Raw genomic sequence first — 16,858 nt, 5'->3', positions numbered from 1 at the left:
TACGTATATATTATATGCATCTATATATATATCTACATGTATATGTACATCCTTACATCATCTCAACGTATTGTCATCCTATACTCGTCGAAGAATCAAGTTCTGTGTGTGTGTGGCTAGGGTATTCTGAAAATGAAATATATCTCTTGGTGTGCATGAACATACACCTATATTTTGTTCTGCGCCAGACGCAGCGGTTGTACGAGCGGAGAGAGTACTAGCCATTCTTGTATTAGCCTTATTATGTTCGACACGTACAAGGTTACCAACGAACCGTAGTATTTTACGTTGATATAAAGATTTTCCTGAATACGTGGAATTATTCTTTGATATTCTCCCTCTTGTAGATAATTTTGAATAATTTTAATCAATCTTATGTAGTTGTTTCTTATTTGTAATAATTCACATCAAAAGATCAGTCTATTGACATTACTAATTGTGAGTTAAGTTAGTGTCTCGTCATATCTATGACTCATCATAGAATGAATCGTAGATAGTATATCAAAATAAGGAAAGGTAAAAAGACGATGAGGTAGTCTGAGTGCGATAATTCGAATTCCAAAGGGTTGTACGTAGTTCTTGTCTTACAAAGTAACGCCTAAGGAGATATTATAATAAATCAAATTCGAGAACATATCTCAAGTCGCGAGGGTAAGAAAATTAATAGATTTACTCCATTAGGAACGCGTTGTTGTAATGGTAGGTAGTGTAGGATAGGATGGGTGTAGGGGTATGTTGACGCCTAAGCTTTTCCTGTTTCTCTTCTATGTGGTATATCATTAATAGAACGAAATGAAGTGTCTTTGATGCGGTGCGGTTCGATGTCCAAGCTCCAAGGAGAAATGATATTTATTAAAGGTCGACTCTGTATGTGTGTAGGAAAGAGGACCAAGAGGAACTCTCTGGTTGCTTTGTTCTTGCTAAGTTCGCGAAAACCCGCATAAATATCTGTAACGAGAGCGCTTTCGTTAAAAGAGTAAAGATTTTCCTTGATGATGGCTTAATTAACGAGATTCTCGAATCGTAAATGTCGAACAAAGAATGAAATAAGATAGGGATGATCATGGTCTTAACAAAATATTTTATTCACGTTCGATAAATATCATAAGATCGAGAGATTAGTGATGGATCTTAGGATGATCTAACTGTGGATCGTCGAAATCTCATAAGAAAATAATTCAACGAATATTACGCATATCCGGTAGTAGCTATAAAGATAGCTTCTTTCGTTTGTCCTTGCTCCTGCACCGGTGCAAATTACCGGAGCTTTTTATCCTTTGAAGTTGCAGCAGCAGCAGCAACGGCACCGTGTCGCGTCCTGGTGGTGTCCTGCCGCCTTTGCGATTAAATCAGGCCTGATCTCCTCTTCTCTCTCTTTTTCTCTTTCCCTCTCTCTTTCCGTCTACCTGTTTCTCTGTCTATCTTTCTTTTTCTCATTCGTTTCTTCTTTCTTCCTCACTTCGTCCTTTTGCTTCTTTCACCTCTCTTTTCGATTTGCTTTCTAATTCTCTGTTTCTCTCTCCGCCTCTCTCTGTCTCTCTCTCTCCCTCTCTCTCACCCCGTCTGTCTCATTCTCTCTCTTTCTCGTTCAGTCTGTTTCGACGAGCGTGCGCGTCTCGTCCTGTGCAGTTTTCTCCATGGAAGAACGGGGTAGGAAGAGAGTAGGAGGATGAGAAGGAACGATGGAGAGAAGAAGGAGGAAGGGAAAGGGTGAAAAAGGAAAGGGGAAGAAAGAGGAAAAGGAATGGGAGGATGAGGACAAGGATATAGGAGGAGGAGAGGAAGAAGAGAGAGAGGGGAAGAACGAAGAGAGTAGGAGGAGGATAGGGAGTTCTGTTGGAAGAGTAGGAAGAGGAGGAGGACGAGGAGGAGGAGGAGGAGGAGGAGGTAGAGGTAGAGTAGTAGGAGAGGACCATCAGGATCCCGATCAGTTTACCGGCATCTCTCAGTCTGTACGGTCACGTCCGGTACGCGTGCCGCGTTCCTCCAATCACGTGTGTTCGTTTACCATGAGCAACAAATTTTTATCTGCCCCAACCTGATGTGCTCCTCATGCTAATCATTATTGTTGTCGACGTTTCGCGAGAGGCCAACCACGACATGTTCAAATTTACATGGGAAAATATTCGAGGTTTGTCGAGCTTGTTTTCTAAATTTTAATTGTTCTTTGTTTTAATTTTCTCCCTTTTCTTCCTTTTTTCTTTTTTTAATTTTCTTTTGCTTTGCTTTGTTTTGTTTTGTTTTAATTCATTTAGCACGATCTTTCTTTCTCTCTCTCTTTCTCCCTTTTTCTCTCCCCCTCGAGAGGACGTTCTTCTCGTGGAATTTAACCCTCCTCGTTATTTCGAATTTTACGCTAGAATTTTCTTCTTTTTTTCTTCTACGTCCTTTTTTTTGCATCTTTTTTATTTTTTTTTTTTTTATTTTGTTCTTTATGTTTTATTTTATTTCTGTTCACTTCTCGTCCAATTCCTGCGTTATGAAAAATTATAATTACGATCGTTATGATGAGTCGGGAGGGAGAAGGGGGAAGAAGGAGAGGCAGAGGAACGGGCAAGAGAATTTTTACAATTCCAGAGAAAAATTGAGAGGGAGATAGATAGATAGAGAGAGAGAGAGAGAGAGAGAGAGAGAGAGAGAGAGAGAGAGAGAGAGAGAGAGAGAGAGATTCGTACTTTGCATTTTCTATGCGATCGTGAATAGCATGGGAGAAGGAAGAATGCCAATGCTTTATACTTTTCAGGATTATATTGTGCGTTTTATTATACAGAAATCAGACTTATCTTTGAGTAAGAGAAGTATCGTTAGATTTTCTTGTTCCTTTTTTATTCTTGTTTTTCTCTTTTTCTTTTTTTTATACCGTGGATGGATACATATATCGTTAATGAATATTACTTTCTCTCTCACTTTCTCGTTCTTGAGCAAAACTCAAGAAAAAGTAAAAAAAGGAGATCTTCGTGATTGTGTATCGTTAAAATACAAGAGAAAGGAATTTTACTTTTGATCGAAATTTTACTTTTTCGAATAATCGTGAAAAAATGTTGTAACTAAATAAGAACAAGAGAAAGAATAAAGAAAGAAAGAAGCAAAGAAAGAAAGAAAGAAAGAAAAAAAAGGAAGAAAGAAAGAAAGAAAGAAAGAAAGAAATAATAAAAGAAAAAGAAATATGATATTACACGTAGGGGTGGTAGAGGAAAAAGTGGGGAGAAGGGTGGTGGTGATGGTGGTCCGTCGTACATACAAGCGAAGCGCGCGTAATATTCGTAAGAATATTAAATTTCGTTCTTGTGTTGCCGGGGATAAAAGTTCTTCTCGAGGGGAGGAACATAATTGATGGGGATAGAATTAATAATCGGAGGATTGAGAGAGAACGCAACTTTGAAAAGTTTTTTTTTTTTTTTTTTTTTTCAAATCGAGAAACGATAGATGCAACGCGTATAATTACGGAGGAGTACGCGCTCCTTCTCTTCCTGTCTCTCTCTTCCTCTTTCTCTCTCGACTACTTGTAAGATTCAAGGGGCGAAGTAACATCGTTTTTTCCTCTTTTTCTCTCTTCCTTTTTTTTTCTTTTTCTTCTTTCTTTTTACAGGATACCTATTGCACTTTTCATCAGACGTACGACGATATTAAAGTTTCGAAATAGGGTGATGTGCACGCGGTCAAGTTTGGATCGTACGAGACGTTTTTTCTTTTTCTTTTTTCATTTTGCCACGTATCATATATATATATATATATATATTTATATGCATACATATATACGAATATTATTTTTGATCGATAATATAAATTAAGTGAGAGATAAACGATTGAAAGGATCTTTACGATTCAATTGATATGCATGTATGTATATACATATACGCATTTTTCATTCATTCCGGACGAAGTAGAAAAAGACGACGGACCGACCCGGTGGGAGTTCATAAATTTGGTTATTAGTTCGAATAAAAAAGGGGAAGCAAAAAGATAAATAAAAAACAATGCAATATCACTACGTACTGATATCATATCGTATACACAGCTGGCTATTTTATATTTCACAACATATTAACGTTACAACGAGTCGGTTGTTTTTTTCGTTTATCTATTTGTTTTATTTTTTCTCTCTTTCTCTCTTTCTCTTTCGGTATTCTTCTCTTTCGTCCTCTTTGTTTATGAAGGTATCATCACATTTCCACAGTCTCTCGAGAGGTTGGACTTGCTTAGGATGGACACGGTACAACACAGTAGTAGTAATACTAGTAATAATAGTACTAGTAGTAATAGTAGTACTACATTATAGTATCTTGAATATTCTTACGGAACGTCATTATAATCCGCGCGATTCGACGTTATTGCATTTGTGCATTTTCTATAACATTATGCATTATGCGAGGCGGGCGCGAGACGACATATAAAAATAGAATTAACCCGCTTTCCTGGCGCCGGTTCTCCTTTGTAATGCGTGCTCATTGTTAAGCCATAATTTTAAACGTCGCACCGCGCGAATGTTGTTGCAGAGCGCACTGCTTCAAACCAACTTGATACGCGACGAAAGCATAAATAAAAAGTAAATAAAATATTTGTTAGTATATAAAAACAGTCTTTTTTACCGCGTTCGTTCATCTCTCTCTTTCTCTCTCTGTCTCTCTTGCTCTCTCTCTCTCTCTCTCTCTCTCTCTCTCTCTCTCTACGTGGTTGAATATATATAGGTATTCGTATATATTTTTACTCGTTATTATCACGTTTTTTAAATAAAATATGTCTCGACGACAACGACGACGACAACGACGACAACGTTAACGATGTCGAGAACGAAGCCAAAAATAATAGTGGAACATTTTGAGGATCGATAAACGAGACATAGATACATGTTTTTAGAAATATTATTTATTATTAATGGCGAGATGTACATTATAAATCCGTCAATCGCAAATTACATTTATTAATAAAGCCAAAAGCTTTTATGATTAATATCATGGCAGTAAAGAATCTACGGTATTTGTTATCTTTTATGAACCGAAGAACTATGATCTCTATTGGTTTTTTCCTCCTTGCATTGTACAAGTCGATATACAAATATAGTGAAAAGAATAAAGAAAAGAAAAGAGAAAAGAAGAGAAAAAGAAAAAAAAGAGAAATACGAGTAGAAAAAATCTTTGTTCACATAAAACGAGTGTCTTTCTCTTTCTCTCTTTCTTTCTCTCGTTTTCTTCTTTCCGATCGACGATAACGATATTGAACCGAGCCTTAGATAGAAAAACAATAAGTTCCTATTCGATAAATTGGGCTCTTCAATTTTGTACGTTCGTTCGGAGTCGATTTTATAATACCCCCTCAGCGCACTGCTGGGACGTCTTTATCCTTTTCCCATCTGACAGACAATAATTAAATGCTCTGCACGCGTCTGGCTCATGCGCGTACCTACTACTCCTCCTATATATTTCATACGTCATAGACACGCGTCGCTGTGCTTAGAGAAAAGCCCCTCCGTGTGCTTCGTGCTTTTCGCGTATCTTAATTTACCACTTTTCCTTGAGCGATCATCGGCTTAAAGAAAAAGTAGAAAATTACATTAGAGAGAAAGAAAGATGGAGAGAGAGAGAGAGAGAGAGAGAGACAGATGGAAAGAATGAAATAATTTTCTACAAGATATTTATAGGTTTCGAATCCATAGCTTCTTTGTGTTGCTCAAACGTGTATGAATATATCTTAATTTATCACTCTTCGCTCGAGCGATCATTGGCTCAAAGAAAAAGTACAAAATTACATTATTAGAGAGATGCAGAGAGAGAGAAGATGAAATGATTTTCTATAGGAGAAATTCATAGGTTTCGGATTATTCTAAACGCAGAATCTATGCTTCTTTGTTATTTAAGATTCAAATGTAGATATATATATATATGTGTGTATCTATCTCTCTACCATATCTATGTATATATACATACTGATTCTCGTTGAGAGATCTAGACACACTTATATGTTCACGTAGGGAAAGGGACGCGTCGCAGGAACGATGTAATCCTTCTATGTTTCTCCTTGAGACATAGAAATGCGCTGAGAATGCACATTAAGGGAATGCACTACTTCGGTACTTAAATCGGGCGTTTCGTATTTGTCACGTTGAACGGTGAGGATATCTTTTAAGGATAACTCGTCAAGATAAAGAATTACTAAGTTGCTTTATTTTTTTTCTTCTCTCTTTTTTCTTTTCCTTTTTTACTCTCTTTTTTTTTTCTCTCTCAAATAACGTTATCTTTCTATACAGATTTTTCTTTCTATGCTTCTGTTATATTCCTCCTTTTCTTATGTTGACTTATGTCGAATAGTGAACGAATTTGATCGACCGTTTTAAAAACTCGAACTTTATGTATATATCATAAGTTATATTTCCTAGTGTCGATCATCCCATCCCTTCTACCTCTCTCTCTCTCTCTCTTTCTCTCCTCCTCCTCCTCCTCTCCCTCTCTCTTCTTTTCCTCGGATAACTTTTCCGTCGCATTATACGATCTTCTTTAGCGTACTTTAATATACGAAACGTCGAGCTACTTCTCGACACAGAATTTTTTGAAACGTCGAACGTGCGTACGTGTATCAGCATGTATAGAGTACCTACATGTAAATATGTATTTCTATATCTCATACATTGTAAAGTTATATATATATATATATAATCTTATATATATGTATATATCTTCTCACAAGAGGTTGGATGTGTTAAACTTTTTGTAAATTTTATATTATCACGGTAAGAATGTAGCACGATAAAAAGATTTGATCGTTTCTCTCTCTCTCTCTTTCTCTCCCTCTCTCACTTTCTGCCTATCTCTATCTCGTTTTTCTTTTTCCTTTTTGAGCAAATCATATTTTGAACTGTCTTCGTGGAGTTTCGATATGTAATAATACTACGAGCTATTAATTATTATAGATGCTTTTCGTCGAAGCCAAAAAAGAATAAATCCAATCGCAGCTTATCCGGAACGTTGGAAAGCTCTTTTTTTCCGTCTACGTCAAAGAGAATGGACAGGTATTTCTCGACAGGAAATACGTTATCATTTCGACGATTTAACGACGTAGTTTAAAGGGAATACTTAGCCATATATATTATTTCTACGTTTTACGTAACATTTATTTTTCATCATTATTAACAATGACCGTGTATGCGTTTGCTCGAGCGTATCTGTGCGTGATATTGAAACGATGTTTTAACGACAAATTGATCGAGATATTTGAACCGAAATTTAGCTATGATTTTCGGTGATATTTTTGTAATCTCTTTTATTATTTTTTTTTGTTTTTTTCTTTTTTTTTTTTAACTGAGAAAAAAATTCTCTCGTATATACCTGTATCCAACAATAAGATTCGATTTCGATCATTCAACTTCCATAAATGTGATCCAATCGATCGTCCAGTAAAATCGTACCTTTGGATTCTCTACTTTACCAAACTTAATTCGATAAAAGTGCTTTAAAGATAAAAATAAACTAAGTACAAATAGATCGCTAGTAATATCGCAAATACGGGTTTATCAAAAATCGATACATCGAATTGAAAAGAGATAACCGTTTTATCTATCATTGGTCATCGATTTTAACCAACGAATAAACACATCTGTCCTATAATAAAAACTAAATACGACGTGGAAAGAGTTAATCCCGTTATTTAAGATAAATATTGATTATATGAAATATTAAAAGATATAGAGAAATTCGCTCAAACAAATGAAAAACATTTTCTCTTTTCTTCCTCGTACTCGAAGACGAATGTGAATCATTTTGTTTATAACACGAGAAGCCTTAGGTTATTATTAACGTGTGGTTCATATCAAAGCTTTTTCCATCCGCTTTGTTCCGTTTCGCTAGTCTCCGACACTCTAATGAGCTGTTAATTTCTTTTTCAGTCTCTCCCTCTCCTTCCCTTTCTCTCTATGTCGATGTGCATGGTCCTCTTCTGTACCAACACCATTTCCCCCACAACCCTCCCCCATCTATTGAACGAAGTTAGATTGCGTTGCGGTTTTTCGCTCGAGAAACGAGTATCGCTAATCCGTATGTTTTATCCGTGTGTTTCTAAGCTTCGTAGTAGGTTCAAATTAAAATTCTCCGGCTATTTCCATCTCATTCACTTTTTCTTCCATTTTCATACTTCTCACCCTCCCCACCTCTTTCTCTCTTTCTCTCTCTTTCTTATATCCCACACCTATTTATCTGATAATGTTTATGATGAAAACAAATCAAATCTTTTACATATAATATAAATTAATATATATTTTTTTCTTTATTTTCTGTTTCGCTTTATTTTTGTTTTTTATTTTTTTTATTTTCCTTCTTTTTTTTTTTTTTAATGCATACTCGCCGAACGTGTGTACGAATTTGATTACGAAGCTTCGATGAGTATTTTAAATTTGTACGCGAAATGCGCAATAACCGATCTCTCTACACATCACTCATCATCATCATCATCATCATCATCATCATCATCATCATCGTCATCGTCATCATCGTCATCGTCGTCGTCGTCGTCGTCACCCCTCTCTAGCAGCACTCTGTGTATATGTTCGCGCGTATATATTCGTTTATATATTACAAGAGTAGTAAATCCTGTTCGATGTTTAATAAATTTTTTATCAGCATAAAACACTTTCAATGGCACAGCACAACTGCTACAGCTATTGCTACAGTTACAGTTACAGCTATAGCTATAGCTACAGAAGCACGGGTAGCGTACCATTTCAATCGTTATGCTTCAAATGTAACTCGTATCGTCTCGATCTTTTCGAATCATTGATTTCCACAGATTTCAACAGATTTCAACATTGTAGAGGAATATCTCTACTGTGAAATTCACGTTAATTCGTTGAAACGTCAAATACTCGAATAAGTAATAATAGCCAAATAGATTTTCCTGTACGTGAAATAAATTGTACTCCCTTCTTCCCTCTCTCTTTCTGTCTTTCTGTGTGTATTATAGTAGATCGTCGTCAATCGTGAACCTTCGAACATTTTTTTGGGATCATGCTCCCGACTGTCTACTAACATACCTTCCGAGTTATTTTTCTTGCTAAAGAAGAAAATGCATTATTTTTCGCATCTATTTCTCTCTCTCCCTCTTTCTTCCCCTTCTTCCTTTCTTTCGTTACGTCGTTCGAGGTAATCGAAATAAATCGACGAATATTTAGAATCTTTTAGATGATATTTCTTTCTTTTTCCTTTTTTTTTTTTTCTTATATTTATTACCTTCTACCTCGGTAAATTCTAAAGAATGTTTAATATACCTTGCACGAAAATGATATCATAAATTTCGAAACTTCAGATAATTTTATAAACTTTCTAAATGATCTAATATGTCGCCTCGTTTGCTTCTATTTCGATATATTCTTTTTTTCTTTTTTCTTATTTATGTATATATTATATACATTCTTATATATAGAGAAGTTTTTAAAAAATTTTAATATACCCATCCACATCGATTCTCGAAGATTTGTAAACTTTTCAAGACATTCTATAATAATAATATGGTGTGTCATCAGTTTCAATTTCTCGATGTATAACAACGATATAATAATTTTGATACCCCTCCGGAATGGATGTCGCCGCCTCCTTGCTGAGAAGTTCTAGCGTCTAAAAAACTTGAGGATTTATTCATTAGACTAGGACGCTGTTACTATCATACTCGCGTTACATACATTTCCGTGAGATATGAATGCACGGCTTGCTTGCAGTGCTCAAATACTTCGAGCCATGAAAACATTCTTCTAGTACATTAAAGAGTTGGAATGTGCGTTGGGTATCAAAGAACACATACTGGTCTTCTTAGTTTCATTTCATTGAGACAAAGTCAGACAAAACTATTTCTCTCTCTCTTCTTCTCTCTTTCTCTCTCTCTCACTCTGTGATATTATGTTGCAAATTATAAATGAATTCGTAACGATTAATAAAGGAATATCATCAAATATGAAATTGAGCTATAGATACTTAGATATTAAAATAAAGATTAAATGATACTTGATCAATATTTTTATTTTTTTATTTTTCATTGGTTTTTCGAGTCGATATATAAATGAAAATTGGATCAAATACCGTTGTAACGTTTCGAGCGAATAATGGAACGAACGATATTATTGATAACAACGTATTTAAAGAATTTAGAACACTACTTTAAGAGGATATGCTATGAATGGCATTGATGAAAATTTCATTTTCATTTGTCACGAACGAATGATTTTAACGTCATGAATTTTCTTTTTATTTTTCTTTTTTTATATGTTCAAGTGTCAGTCGATATTGTTAATTATCATTTTCGCGGACGTGAATAAATAATGATATGCTAAATTTAGAATTTCGTTTGTCATACAATAGTTTTTTGATAAAAAAATAAACAAGTATAAAAAGAGAGAGAGGAGGGGAGGGGATAAGAAAAGAAAAAAGAAAAGAAATGCATTTTAGAGATAAGTTTTTGACCGTTCCGTTGAAAAGAGAATCTCACATGGCCGAAGACAACGAGATAAGCTTTAATAAAACCTTCCTCATTTTTGAGATTAAAGATGCTGCTTGTGTATAAACCCTCGGGTTCCTTTTACGTACATTCGCGATGTAATACCGATCATTTAAAGGATAAAAGGGTTAACACGTTTTGCCATACCGCAAAGAGCAACAAAGAAAATAATTATCTTTCGTATATCTCTTTTATTAAAACAAAAAAGAAATTAATAATAAGTAATACAAAAAAATATCCTTAAAATATTTAGTATATTTAGATAATACTAGATTTTGTTTTTAGCAACCAATTAAAGTTCTATTGCTTTCATTCATATTTTCACGAAGTACATAGGCATATTTTCATTTTTTTTTTTTTTTTTCAACAAGATGGCCAAAAGATCTTCCAGAGTAATTTGAAAAATCAATGTTTGAAGTATACTTTAATATATCAGAGAATAATTATCTTGTAATTTTAACGTGTTAAGATCGATTAATTATGACGACTATAACGAACATAGATATAATAATAACTTTTCCTTCCTCTTCATAGTCTTTCATAGACGATTAAGAGGAATTTAACGTCGTACAGCTAAAGTATCGCGTACCTTCTTATTTAATCCTCTCATATTAAGCTGACTAAAGGTACCAAGACTAAATTTAAAGTTTACCGAAACTGGTATTTCATCCTCGAATCCCTTAGCGTGCAACGTGTTGTTCTCGCTCGTCGACAAGCCGAACGATATTCTCTATTCATATAATCGATTATTCGTTGTCGATCGCAACTCTTCGTGTTTTTACCCACACGCTTTTAATTTCACCCTTTTCTCTATCTCTCTATCTCTCTATTTCTTTCTCTCTTTCTCTCTTTTTCTCGTATTCTTTCTCTCTCATACTCACTGGCGCTGGCCGAAGGCGGTGAAACGTTTCATTTTCTAGCAAAAGCTCATGGGTACATATATACATACATATATGGACGGATTCACGTACCGATTCGATTTAATGTGTACGACATTTATATGAAAAATATGAGACAGAAAGAGAGAAAGAGAAAGAGAAACACGTGACTCTCGATGGCATGGCATCAATCTGGCGTTACTGATGCCGATGCTGCTGATGCTGCCCGTTTATTTCCACCATTCGAAAATCGTTTAATAGATAGATACGTACGTATTACAGATAACTCATTTTTATACGCATACGTATAATCGGAACATTAATTTTCACGTCAATTATATGTATATTAAACGAACTACTACTACTACTAATACTACTATTACTATTACTACTGCCATTACTACTGCCACTATTACTGCTACTACTACTACTACTACCATTACTACACTACTACTATTACTACTACTATCACTATTATTACTACTACTATGACTATCACAATACCTAATATCTTGTTCATGCATTTTGAATTGTACAAATCGCGGCTGTTTGAGTTTGAGATTTCAGTTTGTACGAAGGAATCTTCCTTGGTTTAATTGGCGATAGTAATAAAGAACAGGCAATATATATATACCTATATATATATATATATATATAAGTTTATATGCGTGTGTCTGCGTATATACGTATTTCATGAAAGTAGGATACCAACACAATCCATTGTTCCGAGTTAACGAATTGTACACGTTTCCGACTCGCAAGAGGCTCTTAATCGAACTCTAATCGAGATAGGATCGAGATAGAATCGATCTCTCTTATTCTTTCTATCTGGTATATCCGAGAGAGAAAGAGTGAGTGGGTGAGTGAGTGAGTGAGTGAGTGAGTGAATGAGTAAAAAAAGAAAAAGACAGAAAGAAAGAATTGGCGAGCGTTCGTTGTTTGGGATAAAAATATCGAGGATTTTTTTCAATGTCAGAAAGTATTTGGATTTATGAGAGTAGCGTGTATAGCTCACGTTGCCTTCGATTTTCAAGGAGATACCTTTACTTAGAGTAACTGCCTTCGTAAGATAGCGAAGGAAAGAAGAAGAAAAGGGGGAAGGGGAGGAGGAAAGGAAGAAGACTGCTTGGAAAGAAGCAACGCGCGAGTCAGGAAGTACAAGTCCGTGTTTTTTTCACGGACCGACGTAAATACTTTAGATTTAGAAACTTGCACCGGCTACGTCTATATAGCATCGCCTATATATACATATGTATGTATGTATGTATGTACCTATATACGTACGCAGGATTTGAGTTACGTGCAAGGAAGAAACGCGAAGGAGAGAACGTCGACGGAAAGTGGATCCTTCATTTTTTTCCAATTTTGTTTTTTTCTTCTCCTTCTTCTATTTTTCTATTTTCTTCGAAAGATCTTTCCGCATTCGTTTCGAATTCGTATCTTAAGAACAAAGTCGAAGTCATCGTTCTCCGAGATTCTATAAGCGGAGATTGATAGATAGATAGATAGGTAGATGGATAGATAGATAGATAGATAGATAGATAGATAGATAGATAGATAGATAGGTAGATAGGGAGAAAAGAAGAAAAAATACGTATATAATACCTGGAGTTCGCTTTTTAACGGAAATATACTTAGATATGTATGCCTGTCTCTTGCTCTTTTTTCTCTCTTTTTCTTTTCTGTATGTGCATGTGTGCATTCGATGAAATTGCGCGCGCAAGAGAAAGAAGGAAAGAGGATGAGAGAGAGAGAAAGAGAGAGAGGGAGAGAGAGAAAGAGAAAGAAGCGTCAAGAGGAAGTAGAAATTAGTGGTTTTCTCCAACAATAGGAGCACTTCAGATTTCACAACTTTGCGAATATATCGACGGATTTGACTTTTACTCACTCATACCTTTTACTTCGAAAAACAAGCCATTGGTGGGACCGTAAGAAGGTAGAGAAATATCTACGAACAAACGAGTCGCGCAGAATTCGTTCTTTCTTTCTTTTCTTTCTTTTTTTTTTTTAATTTTCTCTCTCTTTTTCTCTCTCTTTAATCCGAACATCTTGAATCTCGGAAATTCAAGAATACAGAGAGTGAGTCGTATCTAGTTCGCACTTGGAATATTTTTTCGTTCTTTTCTCTCTAAAAGAAAAAGAAAAGAAGGTAACATGTTAACTCTCTCTATATTTTCTAACTTTCAAATTACAGGTATGCATATGTATATATGCATATGTATATGCGTATCTTATTAGTTTGATTTCATTTTCTTGCTAGAGAATTCATTGTCACTTTCGTGTATCCATAGTTTTTCACATATAAATAATTATAGTTAATATAGTATAAGTAATCATGCCGTTACGTTTTATTCTGATGAAACTTAAAATCAACATAAATATGGTTACTTTTTTAAGTATAAATAATACTACAGGATGGGCCCTCCTGAAAGTTCTTAGACTTGTAGTTTTACAATCTGAAAAAAAATTAGCTTATAAAAAGTCTCGAAAAAGCGTAATTGATTTTTAAAATTACCTTGAAACTTTTGGCTCATCCTGTATAACTTTTCACATTAAATAATTTTATTTCCTTTTTTTTTTTCAACGCACAAAAACACAATTGAATCATAGAGACACGTACGTTATCATTATCTATGCATATATTATTCGATTGTTATATATGTATACATCACACAAAAGTATAAGTAGATTAGACCACGTGCTTTCTTCTCGCCTTTTTTCTATCCAATCGAAATGAGAAGAAAAGAAGTGTTTGTTGTGAATTGAGAAGAAAAGAGACACTCTAGGGCTAGCCAAAAATAATGTTTTTCGAGTAGCAAAGCCGATAACTGTGTGGAGTAGATGTGGAGCCATTCGAGGGGGCAACTTTCACCCACTAATGTCTACTATCTCGGTCCACTAATTAGAGAATCTACGTGTTAGACTGTAAGGAGTAACCTATATATACGTATACATATATATCTGTCTATATACACATACACATACATGTATGGAGTATCTCCTCCTTTCCTTTCGTAACTTTACACGTCTACTCTACGAGAATTTTGGGTTCCTACGTGGTATCGGGTAATGGATAATGGCCGCTCTTTGCGGATCGTATCGTCCATATATATATAATATATATATATTATATATATACACACATACACACACAGACACAACGCATATATATATATATATATTTCGAAGGAATGTTCGTTCGAGTAGGTACCTTATCGGATTTATTAATCTTTCCAGCTAGTAAAATCGTCCTACCCTGTTTTAAATCATTGGCCGGATATGTCAGCTGAAGGGCTCCGTGGTGGGTCGACGAGGAAAGGAAAAAAGGGAAACGTTTCGACGTGCCGTCGTCGTGAGTACTACGGCGGCCGCGCATTCTCCCACACCTCAACGGTTACTACACCCAGCGGAAGATTTAAACGTAAGTTATTTCTCGCGGGCTCGACTCGTTTTGACAAAGTGCGGCGTGTTTCATTTTAAATACGCTTCCGTGAATTAAATTCCGAAGTCGACGGTAATTCCATCGCGATTTGCCCTTCAGCTCACTCCTACTATCTCTCTCACTACGCCCTCCTATCACCCTCTTCCTCCCCCTTCTCACCCTCTCCCTCTTCATTTTCTACGTTTCTATTCGAAAGAAAGATACGGATTTGTTAACTCTTCCTTTTTTCTTTCTTTGCCTTTTTCTTTCTTTCTCGTTGTTGGTTTTGCTGTTGTTGTTGTTGTTGTTGTTGTGTTGTGTTGTGTTGTTGTTAGCGAATCGATGCTCTTACGTGTACAGGCACAGAAAATTGAAATGAATTTTCTCGCATTATCTTAATCGCAGGCAGAATAAATCTCGAGCTACGAGAGATTCTCGAGCGCACACACACCCACGAGACTACTTTTCCTAAGCTTGTCAAAACAGTTCGGAGCTAATGTGTACGGAGTTCCGTATGCTTTTTGTTTTCTCTCTTGGGATAAAAGAAATGAAAGAAAAAAAAAAAGGAGAGAGTACGGGAGAGAGAAAGAAATTCTTGAAGTAGACTATATTTTATGGGGAAAAAAATGCATTCTCATATTTAAAAAATTACGTTCATTCGACAGTGGAACCCTATTCGCGATCGCTAATGAACACTAATTCGTCGTTCTATGTCGTATTTCGTTAGCAAGTGTATATATATATATATATATATATATATATATATATACATGTTTGTTTGTAATTTTTCTCTCTCTCTATATATATATATTTGTGTTGGTGCTCGATCACACTCTCGCGACAGCCGGTACAGTCATCGTCCTTCGTCCACGCATGGTAATTTCAAATTTCGCCATCCCTGACACTTTCAAATAGCATTCGCGAAAAACTGACTCTATCTCTGTCTCTCTTTTGCTCTCTCTCTCTCTCTCTCTCTCTCTCTCTCTCTCTCTCTCTCTCTCTCTCTATCTATATCTCTATCTCTCTCTCTTTATCTACCTATTTCTGTATCTTTCTCTATTTTACTGAACGTAACATTTTTGCCGAACCTATTTTATTTTATACGCCCAGCCTTGTTTCTCGTCGTCCATCCAATGATAAGCGACGGAGAGGAAAATATTCCTGATCGCTACGTCACTTTTGTATTTCCTTTTCATACTTCGTTGATACGTGATGACTTTCTCTTCTCCTTTTTTTCTCTTCATTTTTTTCCTCTGTGTAAAAGAGAGAGGGGGGGGGGGGGGGGCAAAAATGATAAAATTTGATGAAAAAGTTAGTTAATTAACGGAACGTTTTTATTAGCTTCGACGGTTGCGTGTATTTAATAGAAGGAAAATGTCTCGATACTTTTTATGGCGTTTTTTCGTAGAGCTTAATTATTAGATCGATCGATTTATTATATGATCTACTTTATTAGAGAACAAAATATATGTATATAGCGCAATTGGGTTTCGAGGATTGTGGGAATTCTGTAGATTGTGTTAACGTTAATTCGACCTTCTCTTGATCACCGAATTATTTTCTCGATCATTGATCTTTAAACATTAAGAATCTTCGATTTAAATTAATTGTAAAAATTCTATAGATCGTATCAGTTTCAATCGGATCAATCTTCGATCATTTTCTCGATTAAATATTGGAAACGTTTTCTTTTCGATATTTTTTCTTCATAATGTTTTGTAAATATATGTCGAGAAATTCTCATTTTTCTTTTTTCCAAGCAAAATATAGTGAATATAAAAAGTACTCCTACTGCGCGTTGTTTTAATTAAAATTTTGCATAATCATGCATATTAATATATTCTCATGAAACATACATTTTCACATTTTCCACATGTTCTTATATTATAGTAACACAAACACAGATATGTGATAATTGACACGCGACAAACTTATAACAAATTATTCTTTTCGATAAGTTTAGACAAAATTCACAATAGTCGTATAATCGATCGATCTTTCTTCGCGTCGACTTCATCATGATATTTTTAAAGTTTCGAACAATTGAAATATATCTTGTTGGAGTAAAAAATATCATTAGAGGCGTACT

The 16,858-nt window shown here is 35.1% G+C and overlaps 1 protein-coding gene across 17 annotated transcripts in view; it reads left to right on the top strand.

The window, feature by feature from the left end:
- LOC127070939 (lachesin-like) overlaps positions 1-16,858 on the top strand; it is a 63,050-nt gene that overhangs the window by 17,879 nt on the left and 28,313 nt on the right. For 14 of the 17 annotated variants that reach the window (XM_051009557.1, XM_051009572.1, XM_051009571.1 and 11 more), the window contains 2 exons: positions 1,593-2,131; positions 14,586-14,769. The exons of 1 other annotated variant lie outside the window; for it this stretch is intronic. The gene's annotated coding sequence lies outside the window, so the exon portion shown is untranslated. The remainder of the gene's footprint in view (positions 1-1,592; positions 2,132-14,585; positions 14,770-16,858) is intronic. 2 more of the 17 variants (XM_051009567.1, XM_051009555.1) reach the window with 2 other exon arrangements.

The sequence above is a fragment of the Vespula vulgaris genome, chromosome 19, assembly GCF_905475345.1.
Source record: "Vespula vulgaris chromosome 19, iyVesVulg1.1, whole genome shotgun sequence".
In the NCBI taxonomy this organism is placed as follows: Eukaryota; Metazoa; Arthropoda; class Insecta; order Hymenoptera; family Vespidae; genus Vespula; species Vespula vulgaris.
The sequence above is the reverse complement of the archived record's forward strand: the minus strand, read 5'-3'. Positions and strand labels throughout refer to the sequence as shown.